Source organism: Haemaphysalis longicornis, unplaced genomic scaffold, assembly GCF_048455015.1.
Source record: "Haemaphysalis longicornis isolate Haplotype H1 unplaced genomic scaffold, Haemaphysalis longicornis Haplotype H1 scaffold_12, whole genome shotgun sequence".
Classification (NCBI taxonomy): domain Eukaryota; kingdom Metazoa; phylum Arthropoda; class Arachnida; order Ixodida; family Ixodidae; genus Haemaphysalis; species Haemaphysalis longicornis.
In genome coordinates, this window is record NW_027526225.1 from 97,948,351 (window position 1) to 97,967,920 (window position 19,570).

A 19,570-nucleotide genomic window follows, 5' to 3' on the forward strand; every position below is an offset into this window, starting at 1 on the left:
AAGCCCACACTGTTAGCGAGACCAGCACTATCCAGGCGCGTCACGCAGCAAATGCGCGCCCCGCGCATAGCGGATGCAAGAAAATGGCGGTCGCGCTAGCAGACGACGCGGTTGTCCTCACCCTCAGCGGAGCGGGCGCGCATCGAGGCACCCTATCTCCAACCTCGGCAGGCAGCTTCGCTTCGTTTGCAGTGCGACCTGCGACTGCTCGCATAAAATGCGGCGGTCGTACCAATGCGAGTACCCATCAGTACGTCTACCAATCAGTACCAATGACTGCCGTACTGTCCGACTACCGGCCTGCACCAAGAACTGCGGTTGTGTAGGCGCCATTTTTAGCTATGAAAAGTTCAACGTATCAAGTTAATCATGCACGCCACTTCCATATCTGCCCGCTCGTGTCGCATTCTTTATTTTTGAGAATTTCAGTTTGTTCAAACATTCGAAAACTTTATCGACTTTGACTTACGTCGAAAGGCTTCCTTTTTACCTGAAAATCGTCTACGCACGTGCAGAAGTTCATAGGGTAGGATTGGATTTGTGTGAAGCAGTGCCAACAGGGCCATTCTGTGCGTGGAAACGCCATCATTCTTTCGTTCAGGCAACGTTTTTCCACCGAAGAGAGCATTAATCGACGGCATCTACGAGGGCGTCGAATCAGCTATGAAGAAGGCAACAGCGCAGTTCACGATTGTGATCGGAGACTTTAAAGCAAAAGTCCGTAAGAAGCAAATGGGAGAAAGGTCAGTGGGAAACCTCGGAAGGGACAATCGCAACAGTCGAGGCGATACACTGGTGGGAATTGCAGCGAGAAATAACCCGTGGTTGACGAACACATTCTCCGACAAACGAAACAAAGATGGAATGGACATGAAAAAGTCCCGATGCTAAAACCAAAAACGAAATCGTCTTCGTCTTAAGTGACAACCCGTGTTTCGCGCAAGACGTGGAGGGACTAAGTAAGATTCTGAGTAGCAATCGCAGCACGGTTATATGCAAGCTAAGGCTGAATCTCGGAAGAGAAAGAGGTAAACTCGTGAAAACTAAGGCACCCGCATGAAGTCAGTCATAGTCGGACCGCAGGAGTTTAAAATACTTCTTAAAAACAAATTATTGCTTTGGGACGACCAGAGCGAGGTCAGTGCAGACAGGTTAAATGACAACGTAATATCGGCACTCCATGAACCAGCAGCAGCTGTGGTAGAGGCAACATGTAGGGAACAAACTGGAAAAATAACTCGCAGAAGGTGTGATCTTCCCAACAAGGTGAATTCTGGAATAGGCAGCATGCGGTCCCTGGCAGTTCGGACAGGTGAAGTGCTCAGATTCACAGTTATCGGTTGGATGATCTTGTGCTGCACATTTGGCGCACGTCAGTTTCCCACGACAAGAGTTTGTGCCGTGGCCAAACCGCTGACACTTATAGCAGCGGCGTGGATTAGGCACGTAGGGTCGGACCGGACATCTAACGAAGCCTGCGTTGACCGACTCAGGAAGCGTTGCAAAGACTGAGCTCTACGCGTCGAGCAAACGGCACAATAACAATGACGGTATGGTGAGCAAACGCGTATGCAGCGGCGAAATGGGGTACAAATGCAGCGCAAACCGATATACGTGGACTAGAAAAGAACTTAGAAAAAATTCCCCGCATTTCCCCGAGGGGAAGATAGTGAAAGTGCGAATGCACGAGTTGAATTTGCGCGGTCCGGTAATGTTCGCGAAAGAGGGATCACACACACACACACACAACTACAAAGAATGAAAGATGCATTTAAGCCGTTGCATTAGCCCTTCTCACGACCGATTCCTTGCCAATCCCCCACGTGGGTATGTGCCATGTCAGCGGCCAGGCAGCGCGCGCCCATCTCCCCCCGTTGCCAAGGAAGACGAGGAGATTCCTGGCCAATCCCCCACGTGGGTATGTGATGCGGACATCGCCGGTGGACGCAGGTTCAGGGTCGCTTAAGAAGTGCATTGCACTTAAAAGCCAAACAAGCAATAACAGATTCGGCACGCGGAATCACCGAGCATGAGGAGTCGCTATCTCTAAAGCCGGTCTTTGGCTAATCTTGGCGTCTGTTAGCTGAAGTTGAACGGTGTTTAACGCTGAACTTTATAACACGAAGAGACATGAACGAAAGAATGAACATTAGGGAAATGATGACTGGGACACGACATGCATCCCGGAACAAGTAGAATGCCCATTCCCTAAAATGTAAAATCAAGGCCACCCTCGCAGCAGCCGAGACAAGTGCCCTTAGAATCACGCTCGCTAGCTATGACGGCTCGGGAAAGAGGGATCGCCGTGAACGGAGAATGTCTGGCGAAAGTTGGCTGTGTGACGTCATGGCGTCTCTTAAACTGTTTTTGAAGACTCGGAAGCCCCCCGTCTTACTTGTAAACGTAATAAATTTGATTGCCGTTGAAAATATAAGTATATTGTTTTAAGGTATAGAATTTGTTACCGTTTCTAGGGGTGACACCCATGCAACTACTGGGTCTGAGATTAATGGCGAGTCTAGACGAGGGTACGACGGGGCTAGTAAACAAGAAACATCACGTTTCTATTTCAACGGGCGAAAAGCGTCCAATTGCCGTGGCATGCGTCACAATTTCCGTAACAGCTATGTCACCTGTGTACGCCAAGTACTTTTTTTGACGAGAAAAGTGCGCAAAGCGTATTAGAGGACTGATGGCACCCCCTGGAGAGTCAAATTTGACATTGCAGTTGTGAAGTTCCAGGGCTTGCCACCTGTAGTTGACATTTAAACCACGAAAAAAGCAATATAGTAACGAAAAAGACATAATAATGAGAAAGGATGTGAGAAAGCGATAATTTAGGCGCTCTCGCCCCTTATCCGGAAGTGCCAGCTTGGTCGGCCAGCTTTCCCCTCCCCTTTGATACCGCGAAGAAATCGGCGTTGCAGTGCACGCGTTTTGATTCGGTCGCCGCTCCCTCGAGCTTTCAAGTTGTGCGTTGTATGACAGCGATGACGCAGCAATTAAACGCTCCCGAAGCGTTTCATGGGCACTGATATTCGTCCATGAATGCTGGGACGGCGAGCCTTGGGCGTTAATTGCTCGACAGGGTTTGATGCGCTGCTTTGTGATTTGAATGATTCGTGCCGTGGTGTAGTTTTTTTTTGTGCGAATACGACTACGACGTTCCTCCCGCCTTACCGTGCATTTCTTCTGCAAGATGCCTGGTCTCCACTTCCTCCGCGGTTGGCCCCTTCCTCGTTTACGCCTACCGTCATGTGATGTGAAATGAAGAGGCAGCTTGTCTAGGTTCTTTTCATACACTTTATTAAACTAGGCAGAGGCGGAGCTAAGAAGAAACAATCCTCACACAAAAACACAATTTATAATGTAGTACCCGCCGCGGTGGCTCAGTGGCTAAGGCATTGCGCTGCTGAGCACGAGGTCGCGGGTTCGATTCCCGGCCGCCGCGGCCGCTTTTCTGATGGAGGCGAAAAGCAAGAACGCCCGTGTGTACGAGATTTCGGCGCACGTTAAAGGTCCCCCTGCCGATGCTGCGTACTGGAAGCAAAGGGCGGCGGTATGTAGCTCGCGCTGCTTTCTTTTTTTCTTTTTCGTTTTCTTTTGCGAGAGTGATGACCCCGCCGTGTCGAAATGTTAACTGCGAAGCATGCAGAACCACGATGGCCCGCGCCCAGGGGTTAAAAGCTAGCTCCGCAAACGGAATAAGTCAGTCGTGTTTCTCGAGGGTCCCCCTGCCGATGCTGCGTACTGGAAGCAAAGGGCGGCGGTATGTAGCTCGCGCTGCTTTCTATTTTTCTTTTTCGTTTTCTTTTGCGAGAGTGATGACCCCGCCGTGTCGAAATGTTAACTGCGAAGCATGCAGAACCACGATGGCCCGCGCCCAGGGGTTAAAAGCTAGCTCCGCAAACGGAATAAGTCAGTCGCGTTTCTCGAGGGTCCCCCTGCCGATGCTGCGTACTGGAAGCAAAGGGCGGCGGTATGTAGCTCGCGCTGCTTTCTTTTTTTCTTTTTCGTTTTCTTTTGCGAGAGTGATGACCCCGCCGTGTCGAAATGTTAACTGCGAAGCATGCAGAACCACGATGGCCCGCGCCCAGGGGTTAAAAGCTAGCTCCGCAAACGGAATAAGTCAGTCGCGTTTCTCGAGGGTCCCCCTGCCGATGCTGCGTACTGGAAGCAAAGGGCGGCGGTATGTAGCTCGCGCTGCTTTCTATTTTCTTTTTCGTTTTCTTTTACGAGAGTGATGACCCCGCCGTGTCGAAATGTTAACTGCGAAGCATGCAAAACCACGATGGCCCGCACCCAGGGGTTAAAAGCTAGCTCCGCAAACGGAATTAGTCAGTCGCGTTTCTCGAGGGTCCCCCTGCCGATGCTGCGTACTGGAAGCAAAGGGCGGCGGTATGTAGCTCGCGCTGCTTTCTTTTTTTCTTTTTCGTTTTCTTTTGCGAGAGTGATGACCCCGCCGTGTCGAAATGTTAACTGCGAAGCATGCAGAACCACGATGGCCCGCGCCCAGGGGTTAAAAGCTAGCTCCGCAAACGGAATAAGTCAGTCGCGTTTCTCGAGGGTCCCCCTGCCGATGCTGCGTACTGGAAGCAAAGGGCGGCGGTATGTAGCTCGCGCTGCTTTCTATTTTCTTTTTCGTTTTCTTTTACGAGAGTGATGACCCCGCCGTGTCGAAATGTTAACTGCGAAGCATGCAAAACCACGATGGCCCGCGCCCAGGGGTTAAAAGCTAGCTCCGCAAACGGAATAAGTCAGTCGCGTTTCTCGAGGGTCCCCCTGCCGATGCTGCGTACTGGAAGCAAAGGGCGGCGGTATGTAGCTCCCGCTGCTTTCTTTTTTTCTTTTTCGTTTTCTTTTGCGAGAGTGATGACCCCGCCGTGTCGAAATGTTAACTGCGAAGCATGCAGAACCACGATGGCCCGCGCCCAGGGGTTAAAAGCTAGCTCCGCAAACGGAATAAGTCAGTCGCGTTTCTCGAGGGTCCCCCTGCCGATGCTGCGTACTGGAAGCAAAGGGCGGCGGTATGTAGCTCGCGCTGCTTTCTTTTTTTCTTTTTCGTTTTCTTTTGCGAGAGTGATGACCCCGCCGTGTCGAAATGTTAACTGCGAAGCATGCAGAACCACGATGGCCCGCGCCCAGGGGTTAAAAGCTAGCTCCGCAAACGGAATAAGTCAGTCGCGTTTCTCGAGGGTCCCCCTGCCGATGCTGCGTACTGGAAGCAAAGGGCGGCGGTATGTAGCTCGCGCTGCTTTCTTTTTTTCTTTTTCGTTTTCTTTTGCGAGAGTGATGACCCCGCCGTGTCGAAATGTTAACTGCGAAGCATGCAGAACCACGATGGCCCGCGCCCAGGGGTTAAAAGCTAGCTCCGCAAACGGAATAAGTCAGTCGCGTTTCTCGAGGGTCCCCCTGCCGATGCTGCGTACTGGAAGCAAAGGGCGGCGGTATGTAGCTCGCGCTGCTTTCTATTTTCTTTTTAGTTTTCTTTTGCGAGAGTGATGACCCCGCCGTGTCGAAATGTTAACTGCGAAGCATGCAGAACCACGATGGCCCGCGCCCAGGGGTTAAAAGCTAGCTCCGCAAACGGAATAAGTCAGTCGCGTTTCTCGAGAGTCCCCCTGCCGATGCTACGTACTGGAAGCAAAGGGCGGAGGTATGTAGCTCGCGCTGCTTTCTTTTTTTCTTTTTCGTTTTCTTTTGCGAGAGTGATGACCCCGCCGTGTCGAAATGTTAACTGCGAAGCATGCAGAACCACGATGGCCCGCGCCCAGGGGTTGAAAGCTAGCTCCGCAAACGGAATAAGTCAGTCGCGTTTCTCGAGGGTCCCCCTGCCGATGCTGCGTACTGGAAGCAAAGGGCGGCGGTATGTAGCTCGCGCTGCTTTCTTTTTTTCTTTTTCGTTTTCTTTTGCGAGAGTGATGACCCCGCCGTGTCGAAATGTTAACTGCGAAGCATGCAGAACCACGATGGCCCGCGCCCAGGGGTTAAAAGCTAGCTCCGCAAACGGAATAAGTCAGTCGCGTTTCTCGAGGGTCCCCCTGCCGATGCTGCGTACTGGAAGCAAAGGGCGGCGGTATGTAGCTCGCGCTGCTTTCTTTTTTTCTTTTTCGTTTTCTTTTGCGAGAGTGATGACCCCGCCGTGTCGAAATGTTAACTGCGAAGCATGCAGAACCACGATGGCCCGCGCCCAGGGGTTAAAAGCTAGCTCCGCAAACGGAATAAGTCAGTCGCGTTTCTCGAGAGTCCCCCTGCCGATGCTACGTACTGGAAGCAAAGGGCGGCGGTATGTAGCTCGCGCTGCTTTCTTTTTTTCTTTTTCGTTTTCTTTTGCGAGAGTGATGACCCCGCCGTGTCGAAATGTTAACTGCGAGGCATGCAGAACCACGATGGCCCGCGCCCAGGGGTTAAAAGCTAGCTCCGCAAACGGAATAAGTCAGTCGCGTTTCTCGAGGGTCCCCCTGCCGATGCTGCGTACTGGAAGCAAAGGGCGGCGGTATGTAGCTCGCGCTGCTTTCTTTTTTTCTTTTTCGTTTTCTTTTGCGAGAGTGATGACCCCGCCGTGTCGAAATGTTAACTGCGAAGCATGCAGAACCACGATGGCCCGCGCCCAGGGGTTAAAAGCTAGCTCCGCAAACGGAATAAGTCAGTCGCGTTTCTCGAGGGTCTCCCTGCCGATGCTGCGTACTGGAAGCAAAGGGCGGCGGTATGTAGCTCGCGCTGCTTTCTTTTTTTCTTTTTCGTTTTCTTTTGCGAGAGTGATGACCCCGCCGTGTCGAAATGTTAACTGCGAAGCATGCAGAACCACGATGGCCCGCGCCCAGGGGTTAAAAGCTAGCTCCGCAAACGGAATAAGTCAGTCGCGTTTCTCGAGGGTCCCCCTGCCGATGCTGCGTACTGGAAGCAAAGGGCGGCGGTATGTAGCTCGCGCTGCTTTCTTTTTTTCTTTTTCGTTTTCTTTTGCGAGAGTGATGACCCCGCCGTGTCGAAATGTTAACTGCGAAGCATGCAGAACCACGATGGCCCGCGCCCAGGGGTTAAAAGCTAGCTCCGCAAACGGAATAAGTCAGTCGCGTTTCTCGAGGGTCCCCCTGCCGATGCTGCGTACTGGAAGCAAAGGGCGGCGGTATGTAGCTCGCGCTGCTTTCTTTTTTTCTTTTTCGTTTTCTTTTGCGAGAGTGATGACCCCGCCGTGTCGAAATGTTAACTGCGAAGCATGCAGAACCACGATGGCCCGCGCCCAGGGGTTAAAAGCTAGCTCCGCAAACGGAATAAGTCAGTCGCGTTTCTCGAGGGTCCCCCTGCCGATGCTGCGTACTGGAAGCAAAGGGCGGCGGTATGTAGCTCGCGCTGCTTTCTATTTTCTTTTTCGTTTTCTTTTGCGAGAGTGATGACCCCGCCGTGTCGAAATGTTAACTGCGAAGCATGCAGAACCACGATGGCCCGCGCCCAGGGGTTAAAAGCTAGCTCCGCAAACGGAATAAGTCAGTCGCGTTTCTCGAGGGTCCCCCTGCCGATGCTGCGTACTGGAAGCAAAGGGCGGCGGTATGTAGCTCGCGCTGCTTTCTTTTTTTCTTTTTCGTTTTCTTTTGCGAGAGTGATGACCCCGCCGTGTCGAAATGTTAACTGCGAAGCATGCAGAACCACGATGGCCCGCGCCCAGGGGTTAAAAGCTAGCTCCGCAAACGGAATAAGTCAGTCGCGTTTCTCGAGGGTCCCCCTGCCGATGCTGCGTACTGGAAGCAAAGGGCGGCGGTATGTAGCTCGCGCTGCTTTCTTTTTTTCTTTTTCGTTTTCTTTTGCGAGAGTGATGACCCCGCCGTGTCGAAATGTTAACTGCGAAGCATGCAGAACCACGATGGCCCGCGCCCAGGGGTTAAAAGCTAGCTCCGCAAACGGAATAAGTCAGTCGCGTTTCTCGAGAGTCCCCCTGCCGATGCTACGTACTGGAAGCAAAGGGCGGCGGTATGTAGCTCGCGCTGCTTTCTTTTTTTCTTTTTCGTTTTCTTTTGCGAGAGTGATGACCCCGCCGTGTCGAAATGTTAACTGCGAGGCATGCAGAACCACGATGGCCCGCGCCCAGGGGTTAAAAGCTAGCTCCGCAAACGGAATAAGTCAGTCGCGTTTCTCGAGGGTCCCCCTGCCGATGCTGCGTACTGGAAGCAAAGGGCGGCGGTATGTAGCTCGCGCTGCTTTCTTTTTTTCTTTTTCGTTTTCTTTTGCGAGAATGATGACCCCGCCGTGTCGAAATGTTAACTGCGAAGCATGCAGAACCACGATGGCCCGCGCCCAGGGGTTAAAAGCTAGCTCCGCAAACGGAATAAGTCAGTCGCGTTTCTCGAGGGTCCCCCTGCCGATGCTGCGTACTGGAAGCAAAGGGCGGCGGTATGTAGCTCGCGCTGCTTTCTTTTTTTCTTTTTCGTTTTCTTTTGCGAGAGTGATGACCCCGCCGTGTCGAAATGTTAACTGCGAAGCATGCAGAACCACGATGGCCCGCGCCCAGGGGTTAAAAGCTAGCTCCGCAAACGGAATAAGTCAGTCGCGTTTCTCGAGGGTCCCCCTGCCGATGCTGCGTACTGGAAGCAAAGGGCGGCGGTATGTAGCTCGCGCTGCTTTCTTTTTTTCTTTTTCGTTTTCTTTTGCGAGAGTGATGACCCCGCCGTGTCGAAATGTTAACTGCGAAGCATGCAGAACCACGATGGCCCGCGCCCAGGGGTTAAAAGCTAGCTCCGCAAACGGAATAAGTCAGTCGCGTTTCTCGAGGGTCCCCCTGCCGATGCTGCGTACTGGAAGCAAAGGGCGGCGGTATGTAGCTCGCGCTGCTTTCTATTTTCTTTTTCGTTTTCTTTTGCGAGAGTGATGACCCCGCCGTGTCGAAATGTTAGCTGCGAAGCATGCAGAACCACGATGGCCCGCGCCCAGGGGTTAAAAGCTAGCTCCGCAAACGGAATAAGTCAGTCGCGTTTCTCGAGGGTCCCCCTGCCGATGCTGCGTACTGGAAGCAAAGGGCGGCGGTATGTAGCTCGCGCTGCTTTCTTTTTTTCTTTTTCGTTTTCTTTTGCGAGAGTGATGACCCCGCCGTGTCGAAATGTTAACTGCGAAGCATGCAGAACCACGATGGCCCGCGCCCAGGGGTTAAAAGCTAGCTCCGCAAACGGAATAAGTCAGTCGCGTTTCTCGAGGGTCCCCCTGCCGATGCTGCGTACTGGAAGCAAAGGGCGGCGGTATGTAGCTCGCACTGCTTTCTTTTTTTCTTTTTCGTTTTCTTTTGCGAGAGTGATGACCCCGCCGTGTCGAAATGTTAACTGCGAAGCGTGCAGAACCACGATGGCCCGCGCCCAGGGGTTAAAAGCTAGCTCCGCTAACGGAATAAGTCAGTCGCGTTTCTCGAGAGTCCCCCTGCCGATGCTACGTACTGGAAGCAAAGGGCGGCGGTATGTAGCTCGCGCTGCTTTCTATTTTCTTTTTCGTTTTCTTTTGCGAGAGTGATGACCCCGCCGTGTCGAAATGTTAACTGCGAAGCATGCAGAACCACGATGGCCCGCGCCCAGGGGTTAAAAGCTAGCTCCGCAAACGGAATAAGTCAGTCGCGTTTCTCGAGAGTCCCCCTGCCGATGCTACGTACTGGAAGCAAAGGGCGGCGGTATGTAGCTCGCGCTGCTTTGTATTTTCTTTTTCGTTTTCTTTTGCGAGAGTGATGACCCGCCGTGTCGAAATGTTAACTGCGAAGCATGCAGAACCACGATGGCCCGCGCCCAGGGGTTAAAAGCTAGCTCCGCTAACGGAATAAGTCAGTCGCGTTTCTCGAGAGTCCCCCTGCCGATGCTACGTACTGGAAGCAAAGGGCGGCGGTATGTAGCTCGCGCTGCTTTCTATTTTCTTTTTCGTTTTCTTTTGCGAGAGTGATGACCCCGCCGTGTCGAAATGTTAACTGCGAAGCATGCAGAACCACGATGGCCCGCCCCCAGGGGTTAAAAGCTAGCTCCGCAAACGGAATAAGTCAGTCGCGTTTCTCGAGGGTCCCCCTGCCGATGCTGCGTACTGGAAGCAAAGGGCGGCGGTATGTAGCTCGCACTGCTTTCTTTTTTTCTTTTTCGTTTTCTTTTGCGAGAGTGATGACCCCGCCGTGTCGAAATGTTAACTGCGAAGCATGCAGAACCACGATGGCCCGCGCCCAGGGGTTAAAAGCTAGCTCCGCAAACGGAATAAGTCAGTCGCGTTTCTCGAGAGTCCCCCTGCCGATGCTACGTACTGGAAGCAAAGGGCGGCGGTATGTAGCTCGCGCTGCTTTCTATTTTCTTTTTCGTTTTCTTTTGCGAGAGTGATGACCCCGCCGTGTCGAAATGTTAACTGCGAAGCATGCAGAACCACGATGGCCCGCGCCCAGGGGTTAAAAGCTAGCTCCGCTAACGGAATAAGTCAGTCGCGTTTCTCGAGAGTCCCCCTGCCGATGCTACGTACTGGAAGCAAAGGGCGGCGGTATGTAGCTCGCGCTGCTTTCTATTTTCTTTTTCGTTTTCTTTTGCGAGAGTGATGACCCCGCCGTGTCGAAATGTTAACTGCGAAGCATGCAGAACCACGATGGCCCGCGCCCAGGGGTTAAAAGCTAGCTCCGCAAACGGAATAAGTCAGTCGCGTTTCTCGAGAGTCCCCCTGCCGATGCTACGTACTGGAAGCAAAGGGCGGCGGTATGTAGCTCGCGCTGCTTTCTTTTTTTCTTTTTCGTTTTCTTTTGCGAGAGTGATGACCCCGCCGTGTCGAAATGTTAACTGCGAAGCATGCAGAACCACGATGGCCCGCGCCCAGGGGTTAAAAGCTAGCTCCGCAAACGGAATAAGTCAGTCGCGTTTCTCGAGAGTCCCCCTGCCGATGCTACGTACTGGAAGCAAAGGGCGGCGGTATGTAGCTCGCGCTGCTTTGTATTTTCTTTTTCGTTTTCTTTTGCGAGAGTGATGACCCCGCCGTGTCGAAATGTTAACTGCGAAGCATGCAGAACCACGATGGCCCGCGCCCAGGGGTTAAAAGCTAGCTCCGCAAACGGAATAAGTCAGTCGCGTTTCTCGAGAGTCCCCCTGCCGATGCTACGTACTGGAAGCAAAGGGCGGCGGTATGTAGCTCGCGCTGCTTTCTATTTTCTTTTTCGTTTTCTTTTGCGAGAGTGATGACCCCGCCGTGTCGAAATGTTAACTGCGAAGCATGCAGAACCACGATGGCCCGCGCCCAGGGGTTAAAAGCTAGCTCCGCAAACGGAATAAGTCAGTCGCGTTTCTCGAGGGTCCCCCTGCCGATGCTGCGTACTGGAAGCAAAGGGCGGCGGTATGTAGCTCGCGCTGCTTTCTATTTTCTTTTTCGTTTTCTTTTGCGAGAGTGATGACCCCGCCGTGTCGAAATGTTAACTGCGAAGCATGCAGAACCACGATGGCCCGCGCCCAGGGGTTAAAAGCTAGCTCCGCAAACGGAATAAGTCAGTCGCGTTTCTCGAGAGTCCCCCTGCCGATGCTACGTACTGGAAGCAAAGGGCGGCGGTATGTAGCTCGCGCTGCTTTCTATTTTCTTTTTCGTTTTCTTTTGCGAGAGTGATGACCCCGCCGTGTCGAAATGTTAACTGCGAAGCATGCAGAACCACGATGGCCCGCGCCCAGGGGTTAAAAGCTAGCTCCGCAAACGGAATAAGTCAGTCGCGTTTCTCGAGGGTCCCCCTGCCGATGCTACGTACTGGAAGCAAAGGGCGGCGGTATGTAGCTCGCGCTGCTTTCTATTTTCTTTTTCGTTTTCTTTTGCGAGAGTGATGACCCCGCCGTGTCGAAATGTTAACTGCGAAGCATGCAGAACCACGATGGCCCGCGCCCAGGGGTTAAAAGCTAGCTCCGCAAACGGAATAAGTCAGTCGCGTTTCTCGAGAGTCCCCCTGCCGATGCTACGTACTGGAAGCAAAGGGCGGCGGTATGTAGCTCGCGCTGCTTTGTATTTTCTTTTTCGTTTTCTTTTGCGAGAGTGATGACCCCGCCGTGTCGAAATGTTAACTGCGAAGCATGCAGAACCACGATGGCCCGCGCCCAGGGGTTAAAAGCTAGCTCCGCAAACGGAATAAGTCAGTCGCGTTTCTCGAGAGTCCCCCTGCCGATGCTACGTACTGGAAGCAAAGGGCGGCGGTATGTAGCTCGCGCTGCTTTCTATTTTCTTTTTCGTTTTCTTTTGCGAGAGTGATGACCCCGCCGTGTCGAAATGTTAACTGCGAAGCATGCAGAACCACGATGGCCCGCGCCCAGGGGTTAAAAGCTAGCTCCGCAAACGGAATAAGTCAGTCGCGTTTCTCGAGGGTCCCCCTGCCGATGCTGCGTACTGGAAGCAAAGGGTGGCGGTATGTAGCTCGCGCTGCTTTCTATTTTCTTTTTCGTTTTCTTTTGCGAGAGTGATGACCCCGCCGTGTCGAAATGTTAACTGCGAAGCATGCAGAACCACGATGGCCCGCGCCCAGGGGTTAAAAGCTAGCTCCGCAAACGGAATAAGTCAGTCGCGTTTCTCGAGAGTCCCCCTGCCGATGCTACGTACTGGAAGCAAAGGGCGGCGGTATGTAGCTCGCGCTGCTTTCTTTTTTTCTTTTTCGTTTTCTTTTGCGAGAGTGATGACCCCGCCTTGTCGAAATGTTAACTGCGAAGCATGCAGAACCACGATGGCCCGCGCCCAGGGGTTAAAAGCTACCTCCGCAAACGGAATAAGTCAGTCGCGTTTCTCGAGAGTCCCCCTGCCGATGCTACGTACTGGAAGCAAAGGGCGGCGGTATGTAGCTCGCGCTGCTTTGTATTTTCTTTTTCGTTTTCTTTTGCGAGAGTGATGACCCCGCCGTGTCGAAATGTTAACTGCGAAGCATGCAGAACCACGATGGCCCGCGCCCAGGGGTTAAAAGCTAGCTCCGCAAACGGAATAAGTCAGTCGCGTTTCTCGAGAGTCCCCCTGCCGATGCTACGTACTGGAAGCAAAGGGCGGCGGTATGTAGCTCGCGCTGCTTTCTATTTTCTTTTTCGTTTTCTTTTGCGAGAGTGATGACCCCGCCGTGTCGAAATGTTAACTGCGAAGCATGCAGAACCACGATGGCCCGCGCCCAGGGGTTAAAAGCTAGCTCCGCAAACGGAATAAGTCAGTCGCGTTTCTCGAGGGTCCCCCTGCCGATGCTGCGTACTGGAAGCAAAGGGCGGCGGTATGTAGCTCGCGCTGCTTTCTGTTTTCTTTTTCGTTTTCTTTTGCGAGAGTGATGACCCCGCCGTGTCGAAATGTTAACTGCGAAGCATGCAGAACCACGATGGCCCGCGCCCAGGGGTTAAAAGCTAGCTCCGCAAACGGAATAAGTCAGTCGCGTTTCTCGAGAGTCCCCCTGCCGATGCTACGTACTGGAAGCAAAGGGCGGCGGTATGTAGCTCGCGCTGCTTTCTATTTTCTTTTTCGTTTTCTTTTGCGAGAGTGATGACCCCGCCGTGTCGAAATGTTAACTGCGAAGCATGCAGAACCACGATGGCCCGCGCCCAGGGGTTAAAAGCTAGCTCCGCAAACGGAATAAGTCAGTCGCGTTTCTCGAGGGTCCCCCTGCCGATGCTACGTACTGGAAGCAAAGGGCGGCGGTATGTAGCTCGCGCTGCTTTCTATTTTCTTTTTCGTTTTCTTTTGCGAGAGTGATGACCCCGCCGTGTCGAAATGTTAACTGCGAAGCATGCAGAACCACGATGGCCCGCGCCCAGGGGTTAAAAGCTAGCTCCGCAAACGGAATAAGTCAGTCGCGTTTCTCGAGAGTCCCCCTGCCGATGCTACGTACTGGAAGCAAAGGGCGGCGGTATGTAGCTCGCGCTGCTTTGTATTTTCTTTTTCGTTTTCTTTTGCGAGAGTGATGACCCCGCCGTGTCGAAATGTTAACTGCGAAGCATGCAGAACCACGATGGCCCGCGCCCAGGGGTTAAAAGCTAGCTCCGCTAACGGAATAAGTCAGTCGCGTTTCTCGAGAGTCCCCCTGCCGATGCTACGTACTGGAAGCAAAGGGCGGCGGTATGTAGCTCGCGCTGCTTTCTATTTTCTTTTTCGTTTTCTTTTGCGAGAGTGATGACCCCGCCGTGTCGAAATGTTAACTGCGAAGCATGCAGAACCACGATGGCCCGCGCCCAGGGGTTAAAAGCTAGCTCCGCAAACGGAATAAGTCAGTCGCGTTTCTCGAGAGTCCCCCTGCCGATGCTACGTACTGGAAGCAAAGGGCGGCGGTATGTAGCTCGCGCTGCTTTCTTTTTTTCTTTTTCGTTTTCTTTTGCGAGAGTGATGACCCCGCCGTGTCGAAATGTTAACTGCGAAGCATGCAGAACCACGATGGCCCGCGCCCAGGGGTTAAAAGCTAGCTCCGCAAACGGAATAAGTCAGTCGCGTTTCTCGAGAGTCCCCCTGCCGATGCTACGTACTGGAAGCAAAGGGCGGCGGTATGTAGCTCGCGCTGCTTTGTATTTTCTTTTTCGTTTTCTTTTGCGAGAGTGATGACCCCGCCGTGTCGAAATGTTAACTGCGAAGCATGCAGAACCACGATGGCCCGCGCCCAGGGGTTAAAAGCTAGCTCCGCAAACGGAATAAGTCAGTCGCGTTTCTCGAGAGTCCCCCTGCCGATGCTACGTACTGGAAGCAAAGGGCGGCGGTATGTAGCTCGCGCTGCTTTCTATTTTCTTTTTCGTTTTCTTTTGCGAGAGTGATGACCCCGCCGTGTCGAAATGTTAACTGCGAAGCATGCAGAACCACGATGGCCCGCGCCCAGGGGTTAAAAGCTAGCTCCGCAAACGGAATAAGTCAGTCGCGTTTCTCGAGGGTCCCCCTGCCGATGCTGCGTACTGGAAGCAAAGGGCGGAGGTATGTAGCTCGCGCTGCTTTATATTTTCTTTTTCGTTTTCTTTTGCGAGAGTGATGACCCCGCCGTGTCGAAATGTTAACTGCGAAGCATGCAGAACCACGATGGCCCGCGCCCAGGGGTTAAAAGCTAGCTCCGCAAACGGAATAAGTCAGTCGCGTTTCTCGAGAGTCCCCCTGCCGATGCTACGTACTGGAAGCAAAGGGCGGCGGTATGTAGCTCGCGCTGCTTTCTATTTTCTTTTTCGTTTTCTTTTGCGAGAGTGATGACCCCGCCGTGTCGAAATGTTAACTGCGAAGCATGCAGAACCACGATGGCCCGCGCCCAGGGGTTAAAAGCTAGCTCCGCAAACGGAATAAGTCAGTCGCGTTTCTCGAGGGTCCCCCTGCCGATGCTACGTACTGGAAGCAAAGGGCGGCGGTATGTAGCTCGCGCTGCTTTCTATTTTCTTTTTCGTTTTCTTTTGCGAGAGTGATGACCCCGCCGTGTCGAAATGTTAACTGCGAAGCATGCAGAACCACGATGGCCCGCGCCCAGGGGTTAAAAGCTAGCTCCGCAAACGGAATAAGTCAGTCGCGTTTCTCGAGAGTCCCCCTGCCGATGCTACGTACTGGAAGCAAAGGGCGGCGGTATGTAGCTCGCGCTGCTTTGTATTTTCTTTTTCGTTTTCTTTTGCGAGAGTGATGACCCCGCCGTGTCGAAATGTTAACTGCGAAGCATGCAGAACCACGATGGCCCGCGCCCAGGGGTTAAAAGCTAGCTCCGCAAACGGAATAAGTCAGTCGCGTTTCTCGAGAGTCCCCCTGCCGATGCTACGTACTGGAAGCAAAGGGCGGCGGTATGTAGCTCGCGCTGCTTTCTATTTTCTTTTTCGTTTTCTTTTGCGAGAGTGATGACCCCGCCGTGTCGAAATGTTAACTGCGAAGCATGCAGAACCACGATGGCCCGCGCCCAGGGGTTAAAAGCTAGCTCCGCAAACGGAATAAGTCAGTCGCGTTTCTCGAGGGTCCCCCTGCCGATGCTGCGTACTGGAAGCAAAGGGTGGCGGTATGTAGCTCGCGCTGCTTTCTATTTTCTTTTTCGTTTTCTTTTGCGAGAGTGATGACCCCGCCGTGTCGAAATGTTAACTGCGAAGCATGCAGAACCACGATGGCCCGCGCCCAGGGGTTAAAAGCTAGCTCCGCAAACGGAATAAGTCAGTCGCGTTTCTCGAGAGTCCCCCTGCCGATGCTACGTACTGGAAGCAAAGGGCGGCGGTATGTAGCTCGCGCTGCTTTCTTTTTTTCTTTTTCGTTTTCTTTTGCGAGAGTGATGACCCCGCCTTGTCGAAATGTTAACTGCGAAGCATGCAGAACCACGATGGCCCGCGCCCAGGGGTTAAAAGCTAGCTCCGCAAACGGAATAAGTCAGTCGCGTTTCTCGAGAGTCCCCCTGCCGATGCTACGTACTGGAAGCAAAGGGCGGCGGTATGTAGCTCGCGCTGCTTTGTATTTTCTTTTTCGTTTTCTTTTGCGAGAGTGATGACCCCGCCGTGTCGAAATGTTAACTGCGAAGCATGCAGAACCACGATGGCCCGCGCCCAGGGGTTAAAAGCTAGCTCCGCAAACGGAATAAGTCAGTCGCGTTTCTCGAGAGTCCCCCTGCCGATGCTACGTACTGGAAGCAAAGGGCGGCGGTATGTAGCTCGCGCTGCTTTCTATTTTCTTTTTCGTTTTCTTTTGCGAGAGTGATGACCCCGCCGTGTCGAAATGTTAACTGCGAAGCATGCAGAACCACGATGGCCCGCGCCCAGGGGTTAAAAGCTAGCTCCGCAAACGGAATAAGTCAGTCGCGTTTCTCGAGGGTCCCCCTGCCGATGCTGCGTACTGGAAGCAAAGGGCGGCGGTATGTAGCTCGCGCTGCTTTCTGTTTTCTTTTTCGTTTTCTTTTGCGAGAGTGATGACCCCGCCGTGTCGAAATGTTAACTGCGAAGCATGCAGAACCACGATGGCCCGCGCCCAGGGGTTAAAAGCTAGCTCCGCAAACGGAATAAGTCAGTCGCGTTTCTCGAGAGTCCCCCTGCCGATGCTACGTACTGGAAGCAAAGGGCGGCGGTATGTAGCTCGCGCTGCTTTCTATTTTCTTTTTCGTTTTCTTTTGCGAGAGTGATGACCCCGCCGTGTCGAAATGTTAACTGCGAAGCATGCAGAACCACGATGGCCCGCGCCCAGGGGTTAAAAGCTAGCTCCGCAAACGGAATAAGTCAGTCGCGTTTCTCGAGGGTCCCCCTGCCGATGCTACGTACTGGAAGCAAAGGGCGGCGGTATGTAGCTCGCGCTGCTTTCTATTTTCTTTTTCGTTTTCTTTTGCGAGAGTGATGATCCCGCCGTGTCGAAATGTTAACTGCGAAGCATGCAGAACCACGATGGCCCGCGCCCAGGGGTTAAAAGCTAGCTCCGCAAACGGAATAAGTCAGTCGCGTTTCTCGAGAGTCCCCCTGCCGATGCTACGTACTGGAAGCAAAGGGCGGCGGTATGTAGCTCGCGCTGCTTTGTATTTTCTTTTTCGTTTTCTTTTGCGAGAGTGATGACCCCGCCGTGTCGAAATGTTAACTGCGAAGCATGCAGAACCACGATGGCCCGCGCCCAGGGGTTAAAAGCTAGCTCCGCAAACGGAATAAGTCAGTCGCGTTTCTCGAGAGTCCCCCTGCCGATGCTACGTACTGGAAGCAAAGGGCGGCGGTATGTAGCTCGCGCTGCTTTCTATTTTCTTTTTCGTTTTCTTTTGCGAGAGTGATGACCCCGCCGTGTCAAAATGTTAACTGCGAAGCATGCAGAACCACGATGGCCCGCGCCCAGGGGTTAAAAGCTAGCTCCGCAAACGGAATAAGTCAGTCGCGTTTCTCGAGGGTCCCCCTGCCGATGCTGCGTACTGGAAGCAAAGGGCGGCGGTATGTAGCTCGCGCTGCTTTCTATTTTCTTTTTCGTTTTCTTTTGCGAGAGTGATGACCCCGCCGTGTCGAAATGTTAACTGCGAAGCATGCAGAACCACGATGGCCCGCGCCCAGGGGTTAAAAGCTAGCTCCGCAAACGGAATAAGTCAGTCGCGTTTCTCGAGGGTCCCCCTGCCGATGCTGCGTACTGGAAGCAAAGGGCGGCGGTATGTAGCTCGCGCTGCTTTCTTTTTTTCTTTTTCGTTTTCTTTTGCGAGAGTGATGACCCCGCCGTGTCGAAATGTTAACTGCGAAGCATGCAGAACCACGATGGCCCGCGCCCAGGGGTTAAAAGCTAGCTCCGCAAACGGAATAAGTCAGTCGCGTTTCTCGAGGGTCCCCCTGCCGATGCTACGTACTGGAAGCAAAGGGCGGCGGTATGTAGCTCGCGCTGCTTTCTATTTTCTTTTTCGTTTTCTTTTGCGAGAGTGATGACCCCGCCGTGTCGAAATGTTAACTGCGAAGCATGCAGAACCACGATGGCCCGCGCCCAGGGGTTAAAAGCTAGCTCCGCAAACGGAATAAGTCAGTCGCGTTTCTCGAGAGTCCCCCTGCCGATGCTACGTACTGGAAGCAAAGGGCGGCGGTATGTAGCTCGCGCTGCTTTCTATTTTCTTTTTCGTTTTCTTTTGCGAGAGTGATGACCCCGCCGTGTCGAAATGTTAACTGCGAAGCATGCAGAACCACGATGGCCCGCGCCCAGGGGTTAAAAGCTAGCTCCGCAAACGGAATAAGTCAGTCGCGTTTCTCGAGGGTCCCCCTGCCGATGCTGCGTACTGGAAGCAAAGGGCGGCGGTATGTAGCTCGCGCTGCTTTCTTTTTTTCTTTTTCGTTTTCTTTTGCGAGAGTGATGACCCCGCCGTGTCGAAATGTTAACTGCGAAGCATGCAGAACCACGATGGCCCGCGCCCAGGGGTTAAAAGCTAGCTCCGCAAACGGAATAAGTCAGTCGCGTTTCTCGAGGGTCCCCCTGCCGATGCTGCGTACTGGAAGCAAAGGGCGGCGGTATGTAGCTCGCGCTGCTTTCTTTTTTTCTTTTTCGTTTTCTTTTGCGAGAGTGATGACCCCGCCGTGTCGAAATGTTAACTGCGAAGCATGCAGAACCACGATGGCCCGCGCCCAGGGGTTAAAAGCTAGCTCCGCAAACGGAATAAGTCAGTCGCGTTTCTCGAGGGTCCCCCTGCCGATGCTACGTACTGGAAGCAAAGGGCGGCGGTATGTAGCTCGCGCTGCTTTCTATTTTCTTTTTCGTTTTCTTTTGCGAGAGTGATGACCCCGCCGTGTCGAAATGTTAACTGCGAAGCATGCAGAACCACGATGGCCCGCGCCCAGGGGTTAAAAGCTAGCTCCGCAAACGGAATAAGTCAGTCGCGTTTCTCGAGGGTCCCCCTGCCGATGCTGCGTACTGGAAGCAAAGGGCGGCGGTATGTAGCTCGCGCTGCTTTCTTTTTTTCTTTTTCGTTTTCTTTTGCGAGAGTGATGACCCCGCCGTGTCGAAATGTTAACTGCGAAGCATGCAGAACCACGATGGCCCGCGCCCAGGGGTTAAAAGCTAGCTCCGCAAACGGAATAAGTCAGTCGCGTTTCTCGAGGGTCCCCCTGCCGATGCTGCGTACTGGAAGCAAAGGGCGGCGGTATGTAGCTCGCGCTGCTTTCTTTTTTTCTTTTTCGTTTTCTTTTGCGAGAGTGATGACCCCGCCGTGTCGAAATGTTAACTGCGAAGCATGCAG